The 23,896-nt window shown below is 47.8% G+C and overlaps 16 non-coding genes across 16 annotated transcripts; all 16 read left to right on the forward strand.

Annotated features, from left to right (window-relative positions):
- Positions 1–512: 512 nt before the first annotated feature.
- Positions 513–703, forward strand: LOC142693664 (U2 spliceosomal RNA). The gene has a single exon (XR_012861984.1). It is a non-coding gene; the product is annotated as a U2 spliceosomal RNA (small nuclear RNA).
- A 1,276-nt stretch (positions 704–1,979) lies between these two features.
- LOC142693667 (U2 spliceosomal RNA) lies at positions 1,980–2,170 on the forward strand. Its single transcript, XR_012861986.1, has one exon. It is a non-coding gene; the product is annotated as a U2 spliceosomal RNA (small nuclear RNA).
- A 1,312-nt stretch (positions 2,171–3,482) lies between these two features.
- Positions 3,483–3,673, forward strand: LOC142693668 (U2 spliceosomal RNA). The gene has a single exon (XR_012861987.1). It is a non-coding gene; the product is annotated as a U2 spliceosomal RNA (small nuclear RNA).
- A 1,292-nt stretch (positions 3,674–4,965) lies between these two features.
- Positions 4,966–5,156, forward strand: LOC142693669 (U2 spliceosomal RNA). The gene has a single exon (XR_012861988.1). It is a non-coding gene; the product is annotated as a U2 spliceosomal RNA (small nuclear RNA).
- A 1,300-nt stretch (positions 5,157–6,456) lies between these two features.
- Positions 6,457–6,647, forward strand: LOC142693670 (U2 spliceosomal RNA). Its single transcript, XR_012861989.1, has one exon. It is a non-coding gene; the product is annotated as a U2 spliceosomal RNA (small nuclear RNA).
- Positions 6,648–7,935: 1,288 nt separating this feature from the next.
- Positions 7,936–8,126, forward strand: LOC142693736 (U2 spliceosomal RNA). The gene has a single exon (XR_012862048.1). It is a non-coding gene; the product is annotated as a U2 spliceosomal RNA (small nuclear RNA).
- A 1,256-nt stretch (positions 8,127–9,382) lies between these two features.
- LOC142693671 (U2 spliceosomal RNA) lies at positions 9,383–9,573 on the forward strand. Its single transcript, XR_012861990.1, has one exon. It is a non-coding gene; the product is annotated as a U2 spliceosomal RNA (small nuclear RNA).
- Positions 9,574–10,861: 1,288 nt separating this feature from the next.
- Positions 10,862–11,052, forward strand: LOC142693672 (U2 spliceosomal RNA). Its single transcript, XR_012861991.1, has one exon. It is a non-coding gene; the product is annotated as a U2 spliceosomal RNA (small nuclear RNA).
- Positions 11,053–12,344: 1,292 nt separating this feature from the next.
- LOC142693673 (U2 spliceosomal RNA) lies at positions 12,345–12,535 on the forward strand. The gene has a single exon (XR_012861992.1). It is a non-coding gene; the product is annotated as a U2 spliceosomal RNA (small nuclear RNA).
- A 1,295-nt stretch (positions 12,536–13,830) lies between these two features.
- On the forward strand, positions 13,831–14,022 carry LOC142693748 (U2 spliceosomal RNA). Its single transcript, XR_012862059.1, has one exon. It is a non-coding gene; the product is annotated as a U2 spliceosomal RNA (small nuclear RNA).
- Positions 14,023–15,318: 1,296 nt separating this feature from the next.
- On the forward strand, positions 15,319–15,509 carry LOC142693674 (U2 spliceosomal RNA). The gene has a single exon (XR_012861993.1). It is a non-coding gene; the product is annotated as a U2 spliceosomal RNA (small nuclear RNA).
- A 1,300-nt stretch (positions 15,510–16,809) lies between these two features.
- On the forward strand, positions 16,810–17,000 carry LOC142693675 (U2 spliceosomal RNA). Its single transcript, XR_012861994.1, has one exon. It is a non-coding gene; the product is annotated as a U2 spliceosomal RNA (small nuclear RNA).
- Positions 17,001–18,325: 1,325 nt separating this feature from the next.
- On the forward strand, positions 18,326–18,516 carry LOC142693676 (U2 spliceosomal RNA). The gene has a single exon (XR_012861995.1). It is a non-coding gene; the product is annotated as a U2 spliceosomal RNA (small nuclear RNA).
- Positions 18,517–19,792: 1,276 nt separating this feature from the next.
- On the forward strand, positions 19,793–19,983 carry LOC142693679 (U2 spliceosomal RNA). Its single transcript, XR_012861997.1, has one exon. It is a non-coding gene; the product is annotated as a U2 spliceosomal RNA (small nuclear RNA).
- Positions 19,984–21,267: 1,284 nt separating this feature from the next.
- LOC142693680 (U2 spliceosomal RNA) lies at positions 21,268–21,458 on the forward strand. The gene has a single exon (XR_012861998.1). It is a non-coding gene; the product is annotated as a U2 spliceosomal RNA (small nuclear RNA).
- A 1,296-nt stretch (positions 21,459–22,754) lies between these two features.
- On the forward strand, positions 22,755–22,945 carry LOC142693681 (U2 spliceosomal RNA). Its single transcript, XR_012861999.1, has one exon. It is a non-coding gene; the product is annotated as a U2 spliceosomal RNA (small nuclear RNA).
- The last annotated feature ends 951 nt before the right edge of the window (positions 22,946–23,896 follow it).

Here is a 23,896-nt window from a genome sequence, read left to right on the forward strand (position 1 = left end):
ACTGACTGAGCCTCACCGTCTTATATAAAGTTCAGACGGAACTTTGCACGTGTCATAGTGGAGCCCTCAGGATTCCAGAGCCGGCTTTCTGACATCATAATGGGGCCTCAGAGATAAAAGCCTGGGCCCAGGCAGTGTTGGTCAGTGCTGCTCAGCAGGCAGCACTGGACTGGACTGGATTACAGCTGATACAAGGTGTGAAGGAACAAGGGGTGGCTGTGGGCATGCACTTGCTGCCGCTGCCAGTGTTTATCTGCATGGCAGCAGGGCATTTGGGCGTTGCCAGGAAGGCGTTTTTATGTAGATTCCTCCTCTTTCAGCACTGCATTGTGGTGCAAGCAAAAGAAGCAAATCCTGTCTGGCTTCCTCTCCGGCCTTTATTCACCTCCCGTGTAGCTGTGAGTGTGTGAGCCTGCAGGGCCCCATGGAATTGCCTAGAAGTAGGCTGAATCGCTGCAAGGGCTGAACAGCAGTATCGGGCAGGCTCGGGCAACGCGCGGCCCGTTCGGGTTATCGCTTCTCGGCCTTTTGGCTAAGATCAAGTGTAGTATCTGTTCTTATCAGTTTAATATCTGATACGTCCCCTATCTGGGGACCATATATTAAATGGATTTTTAGAACAGGGAGATGGAAATAGAGCTTGCTCTGTCCACTCCACGCATTGACCTGGTATTGCAGTATTTCCAGGACCGGTGCACCCTTTCCTTATGTGTTGACTAAAAGCAGATTCCAAAAGTGTTTTTTGTCTTTGCTATTGTTTCTGTCTTTCTGAAGGGATCTCCCCTTTTAATCCCATTATTTCAACACCTGTTGGACAATGCATGAGTGATAATGAGCTCATTGATTAAATGCAATTAATGAATAGATTGCCACCTCTTGTTGTGTGTCGTCTGTGTTTCTGTGTTTCCGGCATTTCACATTGGAACACCTCATTCACCATCCTTGTCTTCTCTCCGCCCTCCCTTTTAGGTAAGTTAAAGAGCTGCACCTGAGCCAGCCACTGATTGATTGATTGATTGATTGATTGATTGATTGATTGATGCAGCACAACAGTCAAATAGTGGAGTGGAGTAGGGGAACAGCAAACAGCCAATAAAGCAGCCCGCCCGCTCGCCTGCCCGCCACAATGGACCTACCTGTGTACACTAGATGGATGTGATGGAATGTACTGTCGTCCCTACATTTCAAGAAGAAGTAAGAATTGCAGTTGCAACAAAGCCTTGCTTGCCTACAAAGAGAGCAGCAATTTGGATTTGTTACTATGTTACCTAGAAGAATAACAAACTGTGCAAGGATGGAGGTTGTAGGAGCAAGGAGAAGTTGTCTGTAAAGTTGTTGGATGCCTATTTTCCATTTTGCAGTCCCTTGTCTCCCTCTTGTGGCCTCCTGGAGGCAACTAGCTGTGCAAAAAAAAGACAGCCTGGCGGCCGGCTGTTGCAGTGTTGCCCTCTCAGGCAACACTGAGTGACTGACTGAGCCTCACCGTCTTATATAAAGTTCAGACGGAACTTTGCACGTGTCATAGTGGAGCCCTCAGGATTCCAGAGCCAGCTTTCTGACATCATAATGGGGCCTCAGAGATAAAAGCCTGGGCCCAGGCAGTGTTGGTCAGTGCTGCTCAGCAGGCAGCACTGGACTGGACTGGATTACAGCTGATACAAGGTGTGAAGGAACAAGGGGTGGCTGTGGGCATGCACTTGCTGCCGCTGCCAGTGTTTATCTGCATGGCAGCAGGGCATTTGGGCGTTGCCAGGAAGGCGTTTTTATGTAGATTCCTCCTCTTTCAGCACTGCATTGTGGTGCAAGCAAAAGAAGCAAATCCTGTCTGGCTTCCTCTCCGGCCTTTATTCACCTCCCGTGTAGCTGTGAGTGTGTGAGCCTGCAGGGCCCCATGGAATTGCCTAGAAGTAGGCTGAATCGCTGCAAGGGCTGAACAGCAGTATCGGGCAGGCTCGGGCAACGCGCGGCCCGTTCGGGTTATCGCTTCTCGGCCTTTTGGCTAAGATCAAGTGTAGTATCTGTTCTTATCAGTTTAATATCTGATACGTCCCCTATCTGGGGACCATATATTAAATGGATTTTTAGAACAGGGAGATGGAAATAGAGCTTGCTCTGTCCACTCCACGCATTGACCTGGTATTGCAGTATTTCCAGGACCGGTGCACCCTTTCCTTATGTGTTGACTAAAAGCAGATTCCAAAAGTGTTTTTTGTCTTTGCTATTGTTTCTGTCTTTCTGAAGGGATCTCCCCTTTTAATCCCATTATTTCAACACCTGTTGGACAATGCATGAGTGATAATGAGCTCATTGATTAAATGCAATTAATGAATAGATTGCCACCTCTTGTTGTGTGTCGTCTGTGTTTCTGTGTTTCCGGCATTTCACATTGGAACACCTCATTCACCTTCCTTGTCTTCTCTCCGCCCTCCCTTTTAGGTAAGTTAAAGAGCTGCACCTGAGCCAGCCACTGATTGATTGATTGATTGATTGATTGATTGATTGATTGATTGATTGATTGATTGATTGATTGATTGATTGATTGATGCAGCACAACAGTCAAATAGTGGAGTGGAGTAGGGGAACAGCAAACAGCCAATAAAGCAGCCCGCCCGCTCGCCTGCCCGCCACAATGGACCTACCTGTGTACACTAGATGGATGTGATGGAATGTACTGTCGTCCCTACATTTCAAGAAGAAGTAAGAATTGCAGTTGCAACAAAGCCTTGCTTGCCTACAAAGAGAGCAGCAATTTGGATTTGTTACTATGTTACCTAGAAGAATAACAAACTGTGCAAGGATGGAGGTTGTAGGAGCAAGGAGAAGTTGTCTGTAAAGTTGGTGGATGCCTATTTTCCATTTTGCAGTCCCTTGTCTCCCTCTTGTGGCCTCCTGGAGGCAACTAGCTGTGCAAAAAAAAGACAGCCTGGCGGCCGGCTGTTGCAGTGTTGCCCTCTCAGGCAACACTGAGTGACTGACTGAGCCTCACCGTCTTATATAAAGTTCAGACGGAACTTTGCACGTGTCATAGTGGAGCCCTCAGGATTCCAGAGCCAGCTTTCTGACATCATAATGGGGCCTCAGAGATAAAAGCCTGGGCCCAGGCAGTGTTGGTCAGTGCTGCTCAGCAGGCAGCACTGGACTGGACTGGATTACAGCTGATACAAGGTGTGAAGGAACAAGGGGTGGCTGTGGGCATGCACTTGCTGCCGCTGCCAGTGTTCATCTGCATGGCAGCAGGGCATTTGGGCGTTGCCAGGAAGGCGTTTTTATGTAGATTCCTCCTCTTTCAGCACTGCATTGTGGTGCAAGCAAAAGAAGCAAATCCTGTCTGGCTTCCTCTCCGGCCTTTATTCACCTCCCGTGTAGCTGTGAGTGTGTGAGCCTGCAGGGCCCCATGGAATTGCCTAGAAGTAGGCTGAATCGCTGCAAGGGCTGAACAGCAGTATCGGGCAGGCTCGGGCAACGCGCGGCCCGTTCGGGTTATCGCTTCTCGGCCTTTTGGCTAAGATCAAGTGTAGTATCTGTTCTTATCAGTTTAATATCTGATACGTCCCCTATCTGGGGACCATATATTAAATGGATTTTTAGAACAGGGAGATGGAAATAGAGCTTGCTCTGTCCACTCCACGCATTGACCTGGTATTGCAGTATTTCCAGGACCGGTGCACCCTTTCCTTATGTGTTGACTAAAAGCAGATTCCAAAAGTGTTTTTTGTCTTTGCTATTGTTTCTGTCTTTCTGAAGGGATCTCCCCTTTTAATCCCATTATTTCAACACCTGTTGGACAATGCATGAGTGATAATGAGCTCATTGATTAAATGCAATTAATGAATAGATTGCCACCTCTTGTTGTGTGTCGTCTGTGTTTCTGTGTTTCCGGCATTTCACATTGGAACACCTCATTCACCTTCCTTGTCTTCTCTCCGCCCTCCCTTTTAGGTAAGTTAAAGAGCTGCACCTGAGCCAGCCACTGATTGATTGATTGATTGATTGATTGATTGATTGATTGATTGATTGATTGATTGATGCAGCACAACAGTCAAATAGTGGAGTGGAGTAGGGGAACAGCAAACAGCCAATAAAGCAGCCCGCCCGCTCGCCTGCCCGCCACAATGGACCTACCTGTGTACACTAGATGGATGTGATGGAATGTACTGTCGTCCCTACATTTCAAGAAGAAGTAAGAATTGCAGTTGCAACAAAGCCTTGCTTGCCTACAAAGAGAGCAGCAATTTGGATTTGTTACTATGTTACCTAGAAGAATAACAAACTGTGCAAGGATGGAGGTTGTAGGAGCAAGGAGAAGTTGTCTGTAAAGTTGGTGGATGCCTATTTTCCATTTTGCAGTCCCTTGTCTCCCTCTTGTGGCCTCCTGGAGGCAACTAGCTGTGCAAAAAAAAGACAGCCTGGCGGCCGGCTGTTGCAGTGTTGCCCTCTCAGGCAACACTGAGTGACTGACTGAGCCTCACCGTCTTATATAAAGTTCAGACGGAACTTTGCACGTGTCATAGTGGAGCCCTCAGGATTCCAGAGCCAGCTTTCTGACATCATAATGGGGCCTCAGAGATAAAAGCCTGGGCCCAGGCAGTGTTGGTCAGTGCTGCTCAGCAGGCAGCACTGGACTGGACTGGATTACAGCTGATACAAGGTGTGAAGGAACAAGGGGTGGCTGTGGGCATGCACTTGCTGCCGCTGCCAGTGTTTATCTGCATGGCAGCAGGGCATTTGGGCGTTGCCAGGAAGGCGTTTTTATGTAGATTCCTCCTCTTTCAGCACTGCATTGTGGTGCAAGCAAAAGAAGCAAATCCTGTCTGGCTTCCTCTCCGGCCTTTATTCACCTCCCGTGTAGCTGTGAGTGTGTGAGCCTGCAGGGCCCCATGGAATTGCCTAGAAGTAGGCTGAATCGCTGCAAGGGCTGAACAGCAGTATCGGGCAGGCTCGGGCAACGCGCGGCCCGTTCGGGTTATCGCTTCTCGGCCTTTTGGCTAAGATCAAGTGTAGTATCTGTTCTTATCAGTTTAATATCTGATACGTCCCCTATCTGGGGACCATATATTAAATGGATTTTTAGAACAGGGAGATGGAAATAGAGCTTGCTCTGTCCACTCCACGCATTGACCTGGTATTGCAGTATTTCCAGGACCGGTGCACCCTTTCCTTATGTGTTGACTAAAAGCAGATTCCAAAAGTGTTTTTTGTCTTTGCTATTGTTTCTGTCTTTCTGAAGGGATCTCCCCTTTTAATCCCATTATTTCAACACCTGTTGGACAATGCATGAGTGATAATGAGCTCATTGATTAAATGCAATTAATGAATAGATTGCCACCTCTTGTTGTGTGTCGTCTGTGTTTCTGTGTTTCCGGCATTTCACATTGGAACACCTCATTCACCTTCCTTGTCTTCTCTCCGCCCTCCCTTTTAGGTAAGTTAAAGAGCTGCACCTGAGCCAGCCACTGATTGATTGATTGATTGATTGATTGATTGATTGATTGATTGATTGATTGATTGATTGATTGATGCAGCACAACAGTCAAATAGTGGAGTGGAGTAGGGGAACAGCAAACAGCCAATAAAGCAGCCCGCCCGCTCGCCTGCCCGCCACAATGGACCTACCTGTGTACACTAGATGGATGTGATGGAATGTACTGTCGTCCCTACATTTCAAGAAGAAGTAAGAATTGCAGTTGCAACAAAGCCTTGCTTGCCTACAAAGAGAGCAGCAATTTGGATTTGTTACTATGTTACCTAGAAGAATAACAAACTGTGCAAGGATGGAGGTTGTAGGAGCAAGGAGAAGTTGTCTGTAAAGTTGGTGGATGCCTATTTTCCATTTTGCAGTCCCTTGTCTCCCTCTTGTGGCCTCCTGGAGGCAACTAGCTGTGCAAAAAAAAGACAGCCTGGCGGCCGGCTGTTGCAGTGTTGCCCTCTCAGGCAACACTGAGTGACTGACTGAGCCTCACCGTCTTATATAAAGTTCAGACGGAACTTTGCACGTGTCATAGTGGAGCCCTCAGGATTCCAGAGCCAGCTTTCTGACATCATAATGGGGCCTCAGAGATAAAAGCCTGGGCCCAGGCAGTGTTGGTCAGTGCTGCTCAGCAGGCAGCACTGGACTGGACTGGATTACAGCTGATACAAGGTGTGAAGGAACAAGGGGTGGCTGTGGGCATGCACTTGCTGCCGCTGCCAGTGTTTATCTGCATGGCAGCAGGGCATTTGGGCGTTGCCAGGAAGGCGTTTTTATGTAGATTCCTCCTCTTTCAGCACTGCATTGTGGTGCAAGCAAAAGAAGCAAATCCTGTCTGGCTTCCTCTCCGGCCTTTATTCACCTCCCGTGTAGCTGTGAGTGTGTGAGCCTGCAGGGCCCCATGGAATTGCCTAGAAGTAGGCTGAATCGCTGCAAGGGCTGAACAGCAGTATCGGGCAGGCTCGGGCAACGCGCGGCCCGTTCGGGTTATCGCTTCTCGGCCTTTTGGCTAAGATCAAGTGTAGTATCTGTTCTTATCAGTTTAATATCTGATACGTCCCCTATCTGGGGACCATATATTAAATGGATTTTTAGAACAGGGAGATGGAAATAGAGCTTGCTCTGTCCACTCCACGCATTGACCTGGTATTGCAGTATTTCCAGGACCGGTGCACCCTTTCCTTATGTGTTGACTAAAAGCAGATTCCAAAAGTGTTTTTTGTCTTTGCTATTGTTTCTGTCTTTCTGAAGGGATCTCCCCTTTTAATCCCATTATTTCAACACCTGTTGGACAATGCATGAGTGATAATGAGCTCATTGATTAAATGCAATTAATGAATAGATTGCCACCTCTTGTTGTGTGTCGTCTGTGTTTCTGTGTTTCCGGCATTTCACATTGGAACACCTCATTCACCTTCCTTGTCTTCTCTCCGCCCTCCCTTTTAGGTAAGTTAAAGAGCTGCACCTGAGCCAGCCACTGATTGATTGATTGATTGATTGATTGATTGATTGATTGATTGATTGATTGATGCAGCACAACAGTCAAATAGTGGAGTGGAGTAGGGGAACAGCAAACAGCCAATAAAGCAGCCCGCCCGCTCGCCTGCCCGCCACAATGGACCTACCTGTGTACACTAGATGGATGTGATGGAATGTACTGTCGTCCCTACATTTCAAGAAGAAGTAAGAATTGCAGTTGCAACAAAGCCTTGCTTGCCTACAAAGAGAGCAGCAATTTGGATTTGTTACTATGTTACCTAGAAGAATAACAAACTGTGCAAGGATGGAGGTTGTAGGAGCAAGGAGAAGTTGTCTGTAAAGTTGGTGGATGCCTATTTTCCATTTTGCAGTCCCTTGTCTCCCTCTTGTGGCCTCCTGGAGGCAACTAGCTGTGCAAAAAAAAGACAGCCTGGCGGCCGGCTGTTGCAGTGTTGCCCTCTCAGGCAACACTGAGTGACTGACTGAGCCTCACCGTCTTATATAAAGTTCAGACGGAACTTTGCACGTGTCATAGTGGAGCCCTCAGGATTCCAGAGCCAGCTTTCTGACATCATAATGGGGCCTCAGAGATAAAAGCCTGGGCCCAGGCAGTGTTGGTCAGTGCTGCTCAGCAGGCAGCACTGGACTGGACTGGATTACAGCTGATACAAGGTGTGAAGGAACAAGGGGTGGCTGTGGGCATGCACTTGCTGCCGCTGCCAGTGTTTATCTGCATGGCAGCAGGGCATTTGGGCGTTGCCAGGAAGGCGTTTTTATGTAGATTCCTCCTCTTTCAGCACTGCATTGTGGTGCAAGCAAAAGAAGCAAATCCTGTCTGGCTTCCTCTCCGGCCTTTATTCACCTCCCGTGTAGCTGTGAGTGTGTGAGCCTGCAGGGCCCCATGGAATTGCCTAGAAGTAGGCTGAATCGCTGCAAGGGCTGAACAGCAGTATCGGGCAGGCTCGGGCAACGCGCGGCCCGTTCGGGTTATTGCTTCTCGGCCTTTTGGCTAAGATCAAGTGTAGTATCTGTTCTTATCAGTTTAATATCTGATACGTCCCCTATCTGGGGACCATATATTAAATGGATTTTTAGAACAGGGAGATGGAAATAGAGCTTGCTCTGTCCACTCCACGCATTGACCTGGTATTGCAGTATTTCCAGGACCGGTGCACCCTTTCCTTATGTGTTGACTAAAAGCAGATTCCAAAAGTGTTTTTTGTCTTTGCTATTGTTTCTGTCTTTCTGAAGGGATCTCCCCTTTTAATCCCATTATTTCAACACCTGTTGGACAATGCATGAGTGATAATGAGCTCATTGATTAAATGCAATTAATGAATAGATTGCCACCTCTTGTTGTGTGTCGTCTGTGTTTCCGGCATTTCACATTGGAACACCTCATTCACCTTCCTTGTCTTCTCTCCGCCCTCCCTTTTAGGTAAGTTAAAGAGCTGCACCTGAGCCAGCCACTGATTGATTGATTGATTGATTGATTGATGCAGCACAACAGTCAAATAGTGGAGTGGAGTAGGGGAACAGCAAACAGCCAATAAAGCAGCCCGCCCGCTCGCCTGCCCGCCACAATGGACCTACCTGTGTACACTAGATGGATGTGATGGAATGTACTGTCGTCCCTACATTTCAAGAAGAAGTAAGAATTGCAGTTGCAACAAAGCCTTGCTTGCCTACAAAGAGAGCAGCAATTTGGATTTGTTACTATGTTACCTAGAAGAATAACAAACTGTGCAAGGATGGAGGTTGTAGGAGCAAGGAGAAGTTGTCTGTAAAGTTGGTGGATGCCTATTTTCCATTTTGCAGTCCCTTGTCTCCCTCTTGTGGCCTCCTGGAGGCAACTAGCTGTGCAAAAAAAAGACAGCCTGGCGGCCGGCTGTTGCAGTGTTGCCCTCTCAGGCAACACTGAGTGACTGACTGAGCCTCACCGTCTTATATAAAGTTCAGACGGAACTTTGCACGTGTCATAGTGGAGCCCTCAGGATTCCAGAGCCAGCTTTCTGACATCATAATGGGGCCTCAGAGATAAAAGCCTGGGCCCAGGCAGTGTTGGTCAGTGCTGCTCAGCAGGCAGCACTGGACTGGACTGGATTACAGCTGATACAAGGTGTGAAGGAACAAGGGGTGGCTGTGGGCATGCACTTGCTGCCGCTGCCAGTGTTTATCTGCATGGCAGCAGGGCATTTGGGCGTTGCCAGGAAGGCGTTTTTATGTAGATTCCTCCTCTTTCAGCACTGCATTGTGGTGCAAGCAAAAGAAGCAAATCCTGTCTGGCTTCCTCTCCGGCCTTTATTCACCTCCCGTGTAGCTGTGAGTGTGTGAGCCTGCAGGGCCCCATGGAATTGCCTAGAAGTAGGCTGAATCGCTGCAAGGGCTGAACAGCAGTATCGGGCAGGCTCGGGCAACGCGCGGCCCGTTCGGGTTATCGCTTCTCGGCCTTTTGGCTAAGATCAAGTGTAGTATCTGTTCTTATCAGTTTAATATCTGATACGTCCCCTATCTGGGGACCATATATTAAATGGATTTTTAGAACAGGGAGATGGAAATAGAGCTTGCTCTGTCCACTCCACGCATTGACCTGGTATTGCAGTATTTCCAGGACCGGTGCACCCTTTCCTTATGTGTTGACTAAAAGCAGATTCCAAAAGTGTTTTTTGTCTTTGCTATTGTTTCTGTCTTTCTGAAGGGATCTCCCCTTTTAATCCCATTATTTCAACACCTGTTGGACAATGCATGAGTGATAATGAGCTCATTGATTAAATGCAATTAATGAATAGATTGCCACCTCTTGTTGTGTGTCGTCTGTGTTTCTGTGTTTCCGGCATTTCACATTGGAACACCTCATTCACCTTCCTTGTCTTCTCTCCGCCCTCCCTTTTAGGTAAGTTAAAGAGCTGCACCTGAGCCAGCCACTGATTGATTGATTGATTGATTGATTGATTGATTGATTGATTGATTGATTGATGCAGCACAACAGTCAAATAGTGGAGTGGAGTAGGGGAACAGCAAACAGCCAATAAAGCAGCCCGCCCGCTCGCCTGCCCGCCACAATGGACCTACCTGTGTACACTAGATGGATGTGATGGAATGTACTGTCGTCCCTACATTTCAAGAAGAAGTAAGAATTGCAGTTGCAACAAAGCCTTGCTTGCCTACAAAGAGAGCAGCAATTTGGATTTGTTACTATGTTACCTAGAAGAATAACAAACTGTGCAAGGATGGAGGTTGTAGGAGCAAGGAGAAGTTGTCTGTAAAGTTGGTGGATGCCTATTTTCCATTTTGCAGTCCCTTGTCTCCCTCTTGTGGCCTCCTGGAGGCAACTAGCTGTGCAAAAAAAAGACAGCCTGGCGGCCGGCTGTTGCAGTGTTGCCCTCTCAGGCAACACTGAGTGACTGACTGAGCCTCACCGTCTTATATAAAGTTCAGACGGAACTTTGCACGTGTCATAGTGGAGCCCTCAGGATTCCAGAGCCAGCTTTCTGACATCATAATGGGGCCTCAGAGATAAAAGCCTGGGCCCAGGCAGTGTTGGTCAGTGCTGCTCAGCAGGCAGCACTGGACTGGACTGGATTACAGCTGATACAAGGTGTGAAGGAACAAGGGGTGGCTGTGGGCATGCACTTGCTGCCGCTGCCAGTGTTTATCTGCATGGCAGCAGGGCATTTGGGCGTTGCCAGGAAGGCGTTTTTATGTAGATTCCTCCTCTTTCAGCACTGCATTGTGGTGCAAGCAAAATAAGCAAATCCTGTCTGGCTTCCTCTCTGGCCTTTATTCACCTCCCGTGTAGCTGTGAGTGTGTGAGCCTGCAGGGCCCCATGGAATTGCCTAGAAGTAGGCTGAATCGCTGCAAGGGCTGAACAGCAGTATCGGGCAGGCTCGGGCAACGCGCGGCCCGTTCGGGTTATCGCTTCTCGGCCTTTTGGCTAAGATCAAGTGTAGTATCTGTTCTTATCAGTTTAATATCTGATACGTCCCCTATCTGGGGACCATATATTAAATGGATTTTTAGAACAGGGAGATGGAAATAGAGCTTGCTCTGTCCACTCCACGCATTGACCTGGTATTGCAGTATTTCCAGGACCGGTGCACCCTTTCCTTATGTGTTGACTAAAAGCAGATTCCAAAAGTGTTTTTTGTCTTTGCTATTGTTTCTGTCTTTCTGAAGGGATCTCCCCTTTTAATCCCATTATTTCAACACCTGTTGGACAATGCATGAGTGATAATGAGCTCATTGATTAAATGCAATTAATGAATAGATTGCCACCTCTTGTTGTGTGTCGTCTGTGTTTCTGTGTTTCCGGCATTTCACATTGGAACACCTCATTCACCTTCCTTGTCTTCTCTCCGCCCTCCCTTTTAGGTAAGTTAAAGAGCTGCACCTGAGCCAGCCACTGATTGATTGATTGATTGATTGATTGATTGATTGATTGATTGATTGATTGATTGATGCAGCACAACAGTCAAATAGTGGAGTGGAGTAGGGGAACAGCAAACAGCCAATAAAGCAGCCCGCCCGCTCGCCTGCCCGCCACAATGGACCTACCTGTGTACACTAGATGGATGTGATGGAATGTACTGTCGTCCCTACATTTCAAGAAGAAGTAAGAATTGCAGTTGCAACAAAGCCTTGCTTGCCTACAAAGAGAGCAGCAATTTGGATTTGTTACTATGTTACCTAGAAGAATAACAAACTGTGCAAGGATGGAGGTTGTAGGAGCAAGGAGAAGTTGTCTGTAAAGTTGGTGGATGCCTATTTTCCATTTTGCAGTCCCTTGTCTCCCTCTTGTGGCCTCCTGGAGGCAACTAGCTGTGCAAAAAAAAGACAGCCTGGCGGCCGGCTGTTGCAGTGTTGCCCTCTCAGGCAACACTGAGTGACTGACTGAGCCTCACCGTCTTATATAAAGTTCAGACGGAACTTTGCACGTGTCATAGTGGAGCCCTCAGGATTCCAGAGCCAGCTTTCTGACATCATAATGGGGCCTCAGAGATAAAAGCCTGGGCCCAGGCAGTGTTGGTCAGTGCTGCTCAGCAGGCAGCACTGGACTGGACTGGATTACAGCTGATACAAGGTGTGAAGGAACAAGGGGTGGCTGTGGGCATGCACTTGCTGCCGCTGCCAGTGTTTATCTGCATGGCAGCAGGGCATTTGGGCGTTGCCAGGAAGGCGTTTTTATGTAGATTCCTCCTCTTTCAGCACTGCATTGTGGTGCAAGCAAAAGAAGCAAATCCTGTCTGGCTTCCTCTCCGGCCTTTATTCACCTCCCGTGTAGCTGTGAGTGTGTGAGCCTGCAGGGCCCCATGGAATTGCCTAGAAGTAGGCTGAATCGCTGCAAGGGCTGAACAGCAGTATCGGGCAGGCTCGGGCAACGCGCGGCCCGTTCGGGTTATCGCTTCTCGGCCTTTTGGCTAAGATCAAGTGTAGTATCTGTTCTTATCAGTTTAATATCTGATACGTCCCCTATCTGGGGACCATATATTAAATGGATTTTTAGAACAGGGAGATGGAAATAGAGCTTGCTCTGTCCACTCCACGCATTGACCTGGTATTGCAGTATTTCCAGGACCGGTGCACCCTTTCCTTATGTGTTGACTAAAAGCAGATTCCAAAAGTGTTTTTTGTCTTTGCTATTGTTTCTGTCTTTCTGAAGGGATCTCCCCTTTTAATCCCATTATTTCAACACCTGTTGGACAATGCATGAGTGATAATGAGCTCATTGATTAAATGCAATTAATGAATAGATTGCCACCTCTTGTTGTGTGTCGTCTGTGTTTCTGTGTTTCCGGCATTTCACATTGGAACACCTCATTCACCTTCCTTGTCTTCTCTCCGCCCTCCCTTTTAGATAAGTTAAAGAGCTGCACCTGAGCCAGCCACTGATTGATTGATTGATTGATTGATTGATTGATGCAGCACAACAGTCAAATAGTGGAGTGGAGTAGGGGAACAGCAAACAGCCAATAAAGCAGCCCGCCCGCTCGCCTGCCCGCCACAATGGACCTACCTGTGTACACTAGATGGATGTGATGGAATGTACTGTCGTCCCTACATTTCAAGAAGAAGTAAGAATTGCAGTTGCAACAAAGCCTTGCTTGCCTACAAAGAGAGCAGCAATTTGGATTTGTTACTATGTTACCTAGAAGAATAACAAACTGTGCAAGGATGGAGGTTGTAGGAGCAAGGAGAAGTTGTCTGTAAAGTTGGTGGATGCCTATTTTCCATTTTGCAGTCCCTTGTCTCCCTCTTGTGGCCTCCTGGAGGCAACTAGCTGTGCAAAAAAAAGACAGCCTGGCGGCCGGCTGTTGCAGTGTTGCCCTCTCAGGCAACACTGAGTGACTGACTGAGCCTCACCGTCTTATATAAAGTTCAGACGGAACTTTGCACGTGTCATAGTGGAGCCCTCAGGATTCCAGAGCCAGCTTTCTGACATCATAATGGGGCCTCAGAGATAAAAGCCTGGGCCCAGGCAGTGTTGGTCAGTGCTGCGGGCCCAGGCAGTGTTGGTCAGTGCTGCTCAGCAGGCAGCACTGGACTGGACTGGATTACAGCTGATACAAGGTGTGAAGGAACAAGGGGTGGCTGTGGGCATGCACTTGCTGCCGCTGCCAGTGTTTATCTGCATGGCAGCAGGGCATTTGGGCGTTGCCAGGAAGGCGTTTTTATGTAGATTCCTCCTCTTTCAGCACTGCATTGTGGTGCAAGCAAAAGAAGCAAATCCTGTCTGGCTTCCTCTCCGGCCTTTATTCACCTCCCGTGTAGCTGTGAGTGTGTGAGCCTGCAGGACCCCATGGAATTGCCTAGAAGTAGGCTGAATCGCTGCAAGGGCTGAACAGCAGTATCGGGCAGGCTCGGGCAACGCGCGGCCCGTTCGGTTATCGCTTCTCGGCCTTTTGGCTAAGATCAAGTGTAGTATCTGTTCTTATCAGTTTAATATCTGATACGTCCCCTATCTGGGACCCATATATTTAAATGGATTTTTAGAACAGGGAGATGGAAATAGAGCTTGCTCTGTCCACTCCACGCATTGACCTGGTATTGCAGTATTTCCAGGACCGGTGCACCCTTTCCTTATGTGTTGACTAAAAGCAGATTCCAAAAGTGTTTTTTGTCTTTGCTATTGTTTCTGTCTTTCTGAAGGGATCTCCCCTTTTAATCCCATTATTTCAACACCTGTTGGACAATGCATGAGTGATAATGAGCTCATTGATTAAATGCAATTAATGAATAGATTGCCACCTCTTGTTGTGTGTCGTCTGTGTTTCTGTGTTTCCGGCATTTCACATTGGAACACCTCATTCACCTTCCTTGTCTTCTCTCCGCCCTCCCTTTTAGGTAAGTTAAAGAGCTGCACCTGAGCCAGCCACTGATTGATTGATTGATTGATTGATTGATTGATTGATTGATTGATTGATTGATTGATTGATGCAGCACAACAGTCAAATAGTGGAGTGGAGTAGGGGAACAGCAAACAGCCAATAAAGCAGCCCGCCCGCTCGCCTGCCCGCCACAATGGACCTACCTGTGTACACTAGATGGATGTGATGGAATGTACTGTCGTCCCTACATTTCAAGAAGAAGTAAGAATTGCAGTTGCAACAAAGCCTTGCTTGCCTACAAAGAGAGCAGCAATTTGGATTTGTTACTATGTTACCTAGAAGAATAACAAACTGTGCAAGTATGGAGGTTGTAGGAGCAAGGAGAAGTTGTCTGTAAAGTTGGTGGATGCCTATTTTCCATTTTGCAGTCCCTTGTCTCCCTCTTGTGGCCTCCTGGAGGCAACTAGCTGTGCAAAAAAAAGACAGCCTGGCGGCCGGCTGTTGCAGTGTTGCCCTCTCAGGCAACACTGAGTGACTGACTGAGCCTCACCGTCTTATATAAAGTTCAGACGGAACTTTGCACGTGTCATAGTGGAGCCCTCAGGATTCCAGAGCCAGCTTTCTGACATCATAATGGGGCCTCAGAGATAAAAGCCTGGGCCCAGGCAGTGTTGGTCAGTGCTGCTCAGCAGGCAGCACTGGACTGGACTGGATTACAGCTGATACAAGGTGTGAAGGAACAAGGGGTGGCTGTGGGCATGCACTTGCTGCCGCTGCCAGTGTTTATCTGCATGGCAGCAGGGCATTTGGGCGTTGCCAGGAAGGCGTTTTTATGTAGATTCCTCCTCTTTCAGCACTGCATTGTGGTGCAAGCAAAAGAAGCAAATCCTGTCTGGCTTCCTCTCCGGCCTTTATTCACCTCCCGTGTAGCTGTGAGTGTGTGAGCCTGCAGGGCCCCATGGAATTGCCTAGAAGTAGGCTGAATCGCTGCAAGGGCTGAACAGCAGTATCGGGCAGGCTCGGGCAACGCGCGGCCCGTTCGGGTTATCGCTTCTCGGCCTTTTGGCTAAGATCAAGTGTAGTATCTGTTCTTATCAGTTTAATATCTGATACGTCCCCTATCTGGGGACCATATATTAAATGGATTTTTAGAACAGGGAGATGGAAATAGAGCTTGCTCTGTCCACTCCACGCATTGACCTGGTATTGCAGTATTTCCAGGACCGGTGCACCCTTTCCTTATGTGTTGACTAAAAGCAGATTCCAAAAGTGTTTTTTGTCTTTGCTATTGTTTCTGTCTTTCTGAAGGGATCTCCCCTTTTAATCCCATTATTTCAACACCTGTTGGACAATGCATGAGTGATAATGAGCTCATTGATTAAATGCAATTAATGAATAGATTGCCACCTCTTGTTGTGTGTCGTCTGTGTTTCTGTGTTTCCGGCATTTCACATTGGAACACCTCATTCACCTTCCTTGTCTTCTCTCCGCCCTCCCTTTTAGGTAAGTTAAAGAGCTGCACCTGAGCCAGCCACTGATTGATTGATTGATTGATTGATTGATTGATTGATTGATTGATTGATTGATTGATTGATTGATGCAGCACAACAGTCAAATAGTGGAGTGGAGTAGGGGAACAGCAAACAGCCAATAAAGCAGCCCGCCCGCTCGCCTGCCCGCCACAATGGACCTACCTGTGTACACTAGATGGATGTGATGGAATGTACTGTCGTCCCTACATTTCAAGAAGAAGTAAGAATTGCAGTTGCAACAAAGCCTTGCTTGCCTACAAAGAGAGCAGCAATTTGGATTTGTTACTATGTTACCTAGAAGAATAACAAACTGTGCAAGGATGGAGGTTGTAGGAGCAAGGAGAAGTTGTCTGTAAAGTTGGTGGATGCCTATTTTCCATTTTGCAGTCCCTTGTCTCCCTCTTGTGCCCTCCTGGAGGCAACTAGCTGTGCAAAAAAAAGACAGCCTGGCGGCCGGCTGTTGCAGTGTTGCCCTCTCAGGCAACACTGAGTGACTGACTGAGCCTCACCGTCTTATATAAAGTTCAGACGGAACTTTGCACGTGTCATAGTGGAGCCCTCAGGATTCCAGAGCCAGCTTTCTGACATCATAATGGGGCCTCAGAGATAAAAGCCTGGGCCCAGGCAGTGTTGGTCAGTGCTGCTCAGCAGGCAGCACTGGACTGGACTGGATTACAGCTGATACAAGGTGTGAAGGAACAAGGGGTGGCTGTGGGCATGCACTTGCTGCCGCTGCCAGTGTTTATCTGCATGGCAGCAGGGCATTTGGGCGTTGCCAGGAAGGCGTTTTTATGTAGATTCCTCCTCTTTCAGCACTGCATTGTGGTGCAAGCAAAAGAAGCAAATCCTGTCTGGCTTCCTCTCCGGCCTTTATTCACCTCCCGTGTAGCTGTGAGTGTGTGAGCCTGCAGGGCCCCATGGAATTGCCTAGAAGTAGGCTGAATCGCTGCAAGGGCTGAACAGCAGTATCGGGCAGGCTCGGGCAACGCGCGGCCCGTTCGGGTTATCGCTTCTCGGCCTTTTGGCTAAGATCAAGTGTAGTATCTGTTCTTATCAGTTTAATATCTGATACGTCCCCTATCTGGGGACCATATATTAAATGGATTTTTAGAACAGGGAGATGGAAATAGAGCTTGCTCTGTCCACTCCACGCATTGACCTGGTATTGCAGTATTTCCAGGACCGGTGCACCCTTTCCTTATGTGTTGACTAAAAGCAGATTCCAAAAGTGTTTTTTGTCTTTGCTATTGTTTCTGTCTTTCTGAAGGGATCTCCCCTTTTAATCCCATTATTTCAACACCTGTTGGACAATGCATGAGTGATAATGAGCTCATTGATTAAATGCAATTAATGAATAGATTGCCACCTCTTGTTGTGTGTCGTCTGTGTTTCTGTGTTTCCGGCATTTCACATTGGAACACCTCATTCACCTTCCTTGTCTTCTCTCCGCCCTCCCTTTTAGGTAAGTTAAAGAGCTGCACCTGAGCCAGCCACTGATTGATTGATTGATTGATTGATTGATTGATTGATTGATTGATTGATTGATTGATTGATTGATTGATTGATTGATTGATGCAGCACAACAGTCAAATAGTGGAGTGGAGTAGGGGAACAGCAAAACAGCCAATAAAGCAGCCCGCCCGCTCGCCTGCCCGCCACAATGGACCTACCTGTGTACACTAGATGGATGTGATGGAATGTACTGTCGTCCCTACATTTCAAGAAGAAGTAAGAATGGCAAAATTGCAGTTGCAACAAAGCCTTGCTTGCCTACAAAGAGAGCAGCAATTTGGATTTGTTACTATGTTACCTAGAAGAATAACAAACTGTGCAAGGATGGAGGTTGTAGGAGCAAGGAGAAGTTGTCTGTAAAGTTGGTGGATGCCTATTTTCCATTTTGCAGTCCCTTGTCTCCCTCTTGTGGCCTCCTGGAGGCAACTAGCTGTGCAAAAAAAAGACAGCCTGGCGGCCGGCTGTTGCAGTGTTGCCCTCTCAGGCAACACTGAGTGACTGACTGAGCCTCACCGTCTTATATAAAGTTCAGACGGAACTTTGCACGTGTCATAGTGGAGCCCTCAGGATTCCAGAGCCAGCTTTCTGACATCATAATGGGGCCTCAGAGATAAAAGCCTGGGCCCAGGCAGTGTTGGTCAGTGCTGCTCAGCAGGCAGCACTGGACTGGACTGGATTACAGCTGATACAAGGTGTGAAGGAACAAGGGGTGGCTGTGGGCATGCACTTGCTGCCGCTGCCAGTGTTTATCTGCATGGCAGCAGGGCATTTGGGCGTTGCCAGGAAGGCGTTTTTATGTAGATTCCTCCTCTTTCAGCACTGCATTGTGGTGCAAGCAAAAGAAGCAAATCCTGTCTGGCTTCCTCTCCGGCCTTTATTCACCTCCCGTGTAGCTGTGAGTGTGTGAGCCTGCAGGGCCCCATGGAATTGCCTAGAAGTAGGCTGAATCGCTGCAAGGGCTGAACAGCAGTATCGGGCAGGCTCGGGCAACGCGCGGCCCGTTCGGGTTATCGCTTCTCGGCCTTTTGGCTAAGATCAAGTGTAGTATCTGTTCTTATCAGTTTAATATCTGATACGTCCCCTATCTGGGGACCATATATTAAATGGATTTTTAGAACAGGGAGATGGAAATAGAGCTTGCTCTGTCCACTCCACGCATTGACCTGGTATTGCAGTATTTCCAGGACCGGTGCACCCTTTCCTTATGTGTTGACTAAAAGCAGATTCCAAAAGTGTTTTTTGTCTTTGCTATTGTTTCTGTCTTTCTGAAGGGATCTCCCCTTTTAATCCCATTATTTCAACACCTGTTGGACAATGCATGAGTGATAATGAGCTCATTGATTAAATGCAATTAATGAATAGATTGCCACCTCTTGTTGTGTGTCGTCTGTGTTTCTGTGTTTCCGGCATTTCACATTGGAACACCTCATTCACCTTCCTTGTCTTCTCTCCGCCCTCCCTTTTAGGTAAGTTAAAGAGCTGCACCTGAGCCAGCCACTGATTGATTGATTGATTGATTGATTGATTGATTGATTGATGCAGCACAACAGTCAAATAGTGGAGTGGAGTAGGGGAACAGCAAACAGCCAATAAAGCAGCCCGCCCGCTCGCCTGCCCGCCACAATGGACCTACCTGTGTACACTAGATGGATGTGATGGAATGTACTGTCGTCCCTACATTTCAAGAAGAAGTAAGAATTGCAGTTGCAACAAAGCCTTGCTTGCCTACAAAGAGAGCAGCAATTTGGATTTGTTACTATGTTACCTAGAAGAATAACAAACTGTGCAAGGATGGAGGTTGTAGGAGCAAGGAGAAGTTGTCTGTAAAGTTGGTGGATGCCTATTTTCCATTTTGCAGTCCCTTGTCTCCCTCTTGTGGCCTCCTGGAGGCAACTAGCTGTGCAAAAAAAAGACAGCCTGGCGGCCGGCTGTTGCAGTGTTGCCCTCTCAGGCAACACTGAGTGACTGACTGAGCCTCACCGTCTTATATAAAGTTCAGACGGAACTTTGCACGTGTCATAGTGGAGCCCTCAGGATTCCAGAGCCAGCTTTCTGACATCATAATGGGGCCTCAGAGATAAAAGCCTGGGCCCAGGCAGTGTTGGTCAGTGCTGCTCAGCAGGCAGCACTGGACTGGACTGGATTACAGCTGATACAAGGTGTGAAGGAACAAGGGGTGGCTGTGGGCATGCACTTGCTGCCGCTGCCAGTGTTTATCTGCATGGCAGCAGGGCATTTGGGCGTTGCCAGGAAGGCGTTTTTATGTAGATTCCTCCTCTTTCAGCACTGCATTGTGGTGCAAGCAAAAGAAGCAAATCCTGTCTGGCTTCCTCTCCGGCCTTTATTCACCTCCCGTGTAGCTGTGAGTGTGTGAGCCTGCAGGGCCCCATGGAATTGCCTAGAAGTAGGCTGAATCGCTGCAAGGGCTGAACAGCAGTATCGGGCAGGCTCGGGCAACGCGCGGCCCGTTCGGGTTATCGCTTCTCGGCCTTTTGGCTAAGATCAAGTGTAGTATCTGTTCTTATCAGTTTAATATCTGATACGTCCCCTATCTGGGGACCATATATTAAATGGATTTTTAGAACAGGGAGATGGAAATAGAGCTTGCTCTGTCCACTCCACGCATTGACCTGGTATTGCAGTATTTCCAGGACCGGTGCACCCTTTCCTTATGTGTTGACTAAAAGCAGATTCCAAAAGTGTTTTTTGTCTTTGCTATTGTTTCTGTCTTTCTGAAGGGATCTCCCCTTTTAATCCCATTATTTCAACACCTGTTGGACAATGCATGAGTGATAATGAGCTCATTGATTAAATGCAATTAATGAATAGATTGCCACCTCTTGTTGTGTGTCGTCTGTGTTTCTGTGTTTCCGGCATTTCACATTGGAACACCTCATTCACCTTCCTTGTCTTCTCTCCGCCCTCCCTTTTAGGTAAGTTAAAGAGCTGCACCTGAGCCAGCCACTGATTGATTGATTGATTGATTGATTGATTGATTGATTGATTGATTGATGCAGCACAACAGTCAAATAGTGGAGTGGAGTAGGGGAACAGCAAACAGCCAATAAAGCAGCCCGCCCGCTCGCCTGCCCGCCACAATGGACCTACCTGTGTACACTAGATGGATGTGATGGAATGTACTGTCGTCCCTACATTTCAAGAAGAAGTAAGAATTGCAGTTGCAACAAAGCCTTGCTTGCCTACAAAGAGAGCAGCAATTTGGATTTGTTACTATGTTACCTAGAAGAATAACAAACTGTGCAAGGATGGAGGTTGTAGGAGCAAGGAGAAGTTGTCTGTAAAGTTGGTGGATGCCTATTTTCCATTTTGCAGTCCCTTGTCTCCCTCTTGTGGCCTCCTGGAGGCAACTAGCTGTGCAAAAAAAAGACAGCCTGGCGGCCGGCTGTTGCAGTGTTGCCCTCTCAGGCAACACTGAGTGACTGACTGAGCCTCACCGTCTTATATAAAGTTCAGACGGAACTTTGCACGTGTCATAGTGGAGCCCTCAGGATTCCAGAGCCAGCTTTCTGACATCATAATGGGGCCTCAGAGATAAAAGCCTGGGCCCAGGCAGTGTTGGTCAGTGCTGCTCAGCAGGCAGCACTGGACTGGACTGGATTACAGCTGATACAAGGTGTGAAGGAACAAGGGGTGGCTGTGGGCATGCACTTGCTGCCGCTGCCAGTGTTTATCTGCATGGCAGCAGGGCATTTGGGCGTTGCCAGGAAGGCGTTTTTATGTAGATTCCTCCTCTTTCAGCACTGCATTGTGGTGCAAGCAAAAGAAGCAAATCCTGTCTGGCTTCCTCTCCGGCCTTTATTCACCTCCCGTGTAGCTGTGAGTGTGTGAGCCTGCAGGGCCCCATGGAATTGCCTAGAAGTAGGCTGAATCGCTGCAAGGGCTGAACAGCAGTATCGGGCAGGCTCGGGCAACGCGCGGCCCGTTCGGGTTATCGCTTCTCGGCCTTTTGGCTAAGATCAAGTGTAGTATCTGTTCTTATCAGTTTAATATCTGATACGTCCCCTATCTGGGGACCATATATTAAATGGATTTTTAGAACAGGGAGATGGAAATAGAGCTTGCTCTGTCCACTCCACGCATTGACCTGGTATTGCAGTATTTCCAGGACCGGTGCACCCTTTCCTTATGTGTTGACTAAAAGCAGATTCCAAAAGTGTTTTTTGTCTTTGCTATTGTTTCTGTCTTTCTGAAGGGATCTCCCCTTTTAATCCCATTATTTCAACACCTGTTGGACAATGCATGAGTGATAATGAGCTCATTGATTAAATGCAATTAATGAATAGATTGCCACCTCTTGTTGTGTGTCGTCTGTGTTTCTGTGTTTCCGGCATTTCACATTGGAACACCTCATTCACCTTCCTTGTCTTCTCTCCGCCCTCCCTTTTAGGTAAGTTAAAGAGCTGCACCTGAGCCAGCCACTGATTGATTGATTGATTGATTGATTGATTGATTGATTGATTGATTGATTGATTGATTGATGCAGCACAACAGTCAAATAGTGGAGTGGAGTAGGGGAACAGCAAACAGCCAATAAAGCAGCCCGCCCGCTCGCCTGCCCGCCACAATGGACCTACCTGTGTACACTAGATGGATGTGATGGAATGTACTGTCGTCCCTACATTTCAAGAAGAAGTAAGAATTGCAGTTGCAACAAAGCCTTGCTTGCCTACAAAGAGAGCAGCAATTTGGATTTGTTACTATGTTACCTAGAAGAATAACAAACTGTGCAAGGATGGAGGTTGTAGGAGCAAGGAGAAGTTGTCTGTAAAGTTGGTGGATGCCTATTTTCCATTTTGCAGTCCCTTGTCTCCCTCTTGTGGCCTCCTGGAGGCAACTAGCTGTGCAAAAAAAAGACAGCCTGGCGGCCGGCTGTTGCAGTGTTGCCCTCTCAGGCAACACTGAGTGACTGACTGAGCCTCACCGTCTTATATAAAGTTCAGACGGAACTTTGCACGTGTCATAGTGGAGCCCTCAGGATTCCAGAGCCAGCTTTCTGACATCATAATGGGGCCTCAGAGATAAAAGCCTGGGCCCAGGCAGTGTTGGTCAGTGCTGCTCAGCAGGCAGCACTGGACTGGACTGGATTACAGCTGATACAAGGTGTGAAGGAACAAGGGGTGGCTGTGGGCATGCACTTGCTGCCGCTGCCAGTGTTTATCTGCATGGCAGCAGGGCATTTGGGCGTTGCCAGGAAGGCGTTTTTATGTAGATTCCTCCTCTTTCAGCACTGCATTGTGGTGCAAGCAAAAGAAGCAAATCCTGTCTGGCTTCCTCTCCGGCCTTTATTCACCTCCCGTGTAGCTGTGAGTGTGTGAGCCTGCAGGGCCCCATGGAATTGCCTAGAAGTAGGCTGAATCGCTGCAAGGGCTGAACAGCAGTATCGGGCAGGCTCGGGCAACGCGCGGCCCGTTCGGGTTATCGCTTCTCGGCCTTTTGGCTAAGATCAAGTGTAGTATCTGTTCTTATCAGTTTAATATCTGATACGTCCCCTATCTGGGGACCATATATTAAATGGATTTTTAGAACAGGGAGATGGAAATAGAGCTTGCTCTGTCCACTCCACGCATTGACCTGGTATTGCAGTATTTCCAGGACCGGTGCACCCTTTCCTTATGTGTTGACTAAAAGCAGATTCCAAAAGTGTTTTTTGTCTTTGCTATTGTTTCTGTCTTTCTGAAGGGATCTCCCCTTTTAATCCCATTATTTCAACACCTGTTGGACAATGCATGAGTGATAATGAGCTCATTGATTAAATGCAATTAATGAATAGATTGCCACCTCTTGTTGTGTGTCGTCTGTGTTTCTGTGTTTCCGGCATTTCACATTGGAACACCTCATTCACCTTCCTTGTCTTCTCTCCGCCCTCCCTTTTAGGTAAGTTAAAGAGCTGCACCTGAGCCAGCCACTGATTGATTGATTGATTGATTGATTGATTGATTGATTGATTGATTGATTGATGCAGCACAACAGTCAAATAGTGGAGTGGAGTAGGGGAACAGCAAACAGCCAATAAAGCAGCCCGCCCGCTCGCCTGCCCGCCACAATGGACCTACCTGTGTACACTAGATGGATGTGATGGAATGTACTGTCGTCCCTACATTTCAAGAAGAAGTAAGAATTGCAGTTGCAACAAAGCCTTGCTTGCCTACAAAGAGAGCAGCAATTTGGATTTGTTACTATGTTACCTAGAAGAATAACAAACTGTGCAAGGATGGAGGTTGTAGGAGCAAGGAGAAGTTGTCTGTAAAGTTGGTGGATGCCTATTTTCCATTTTGCAGTCCCTTGTCTCCCTCTTGTGGCCTCCTGGAGGCAACTAGCTGTGCAAAAAAAAGACAGCCTGGCGGCCGGCTGTTGCAGTGTTGCCCTCTCAGGCAACACTGAGTGACTGACTGAGCCTCACCGTCTTATATAAAGTTCAGACGGAACTTTGCACGTGTCATAGTGGAGCCCTCAGGATTCCAGAGCCAGCTTTCTGACATCATAATGGGGCCTCAGAGATAAAAGCCTGGGCCCAGGCAGTGTTGGTCAGTGCTGCTCAGCAGGCAGCACTGGACTGGAC

The sequence above is a fragment of the Rhinoderma darwinii genome (assembly GCF_050947455.1).
Source record: "Rhinoderma darwinii isolate aRhiDar2 chromosome 5 unlocalized genomic scaffold, aRhiDar2.hap1 SUPER_5_unloc_44, whole genome shotgun sequence".
In the NCBI taxonomy this organism is placed as follows: Eukaryota; Metazoa; Chordata; class Amphibia; order Anura; family Rhinodermatidae; genus Rhinoderma; species Rhinoderma darwinii.